The sequence below is a fragment of the Limulus polyphemus genome, unplaced genomic scaffold (genome assembly GCF_000517525.1).
Source record: "Limulus polyphemus unplaced genomic scaffold, Limulus_polyphemus-2.1.2 Scaffold10586, whole genome shotgun sequence".
Classification (NCBI taxonomy): domain Eukaryota; kingdom Metazoa; phylum Arthropoda; class Merostomata; order Xiphosura; family Limulidae; genus Limulus; species Limulus polyphemus.
The window spans coordinates 16,525-18,037 of NW_013676196.1; positions in this window are offsets into that span (position 1 = coordinate 16,525).

The window sequence follows — 1,513 nt, forward strand, 5'->3', positions numbered from 1 at the left end:
CAAACAAACTTTCATCAAAATTCCCAATAGTTATTCCATAATATCTTAAGAAATTACGGCTAACTTCGATATTACTGTTTTTTTTTTTTTTGTCTTCATTTATATTGTAAACAAAGAAGAGCTTTAAAAACAAGATTATTAAAACAAATTCAGAACATGCAAGAAACCATGACGTCTTTTTATAAAATAATTTCCAGTTTTTCGATTGTTTTTTCTCTGGGTGAGTGAAAGGTTAAATTTTTAGCTTTTCACGGGACATAATAATTTTCGTCAATGTTACAATGTCCCAGTTTTGACGTTTCAAACGAAATAAGCACTATCCGATATTGTCTATTAATTTTGCTTCAAAAAAGCTCTTATTTTTCCAATTTCCAAAAAAAATAATATTTTCATCAAAAACCCAAGGCTATATATAGTCAATGTTTTTTCATAAAGTTTGAAAAAAATTGTTTTTCCTCATATTTCAATACAAAGATGCCTTTGTTGCAAGACTTTCAAAATGGACATCCTTTCATCAAAATCCCAACATATAAAAGGCCAGGACGTATTCTTATCTAAGGAACTCAGCGGTCGGATTGTTTTTACTCTAGGTTAGCGAAAGTTTTATTCTTTCATGTCTTCACGGGACATAATATTTTTCGTCAATGTCATAATGTCTCAATTTTAAGTTTTCCGACGAATTAAGCACTATCCGATATTTGTCTAATAATTTTGCTTCAAAAAAAGCTCTTTTTTTCCATATTCCAAACAAATTGTTTTTCACCAAAAACCTAAGCCTATGTTTTTTCGAAAATTTTGAAAAAATTGTTATTCCTCATATTTCAATACAAAGATGCCCTTAGTGTAAGACTTTCAAAATGGACATCCCTTCATCAAAATTCCCAGTGGTTATTCCATAATCTGTTAACAAAATTTCGGCTAGATTTTTTTTCCTGTTATTGTTTTTATTTTTCTTCAGTTATATTGTAAACAAAGTAGAACTTGAAAAATAAGATTATTCAAACAAAATCCCAACTTCTAAAAGGCCATGACGTCTTCTTATTAAATAAACTCAGCTTTTGGATTGTTTTTACTTTGGGTTAGTGAAATTTTAATTTTTTTAACTCTTCACGGAACATAATATTTTTCGTCAATTTTATAATGTCTCAATTTTAAGTTCTCCGACGAATTAAGCACTATCCGATATTTATCTATTAATTTTCCTTGAAAAAACCTCTTTTTTTTCCATTTTCCAAAAAAAATTACATTTTCACCAAAAACTTAAGGCCCATGATTTTTCGCAAATTTAAAAAAAAAAAAATTGTTCTTACTCATATTTCAATACAAAGATACCCTTGGTGTAAGACTTAAAAAATGGACATCCTTTCATAAAAATTCCCAAAAGTTATTCCATAACCTGTTGACAAAATTTCGGCTAGCTTTTATTTTACTGTTATTGTTTTTATTTTTTCTTCAGTTATATTGTAAACAAAGTAGAACTTGAAAAATAAGATTATTCAAACAAAATCCCAAC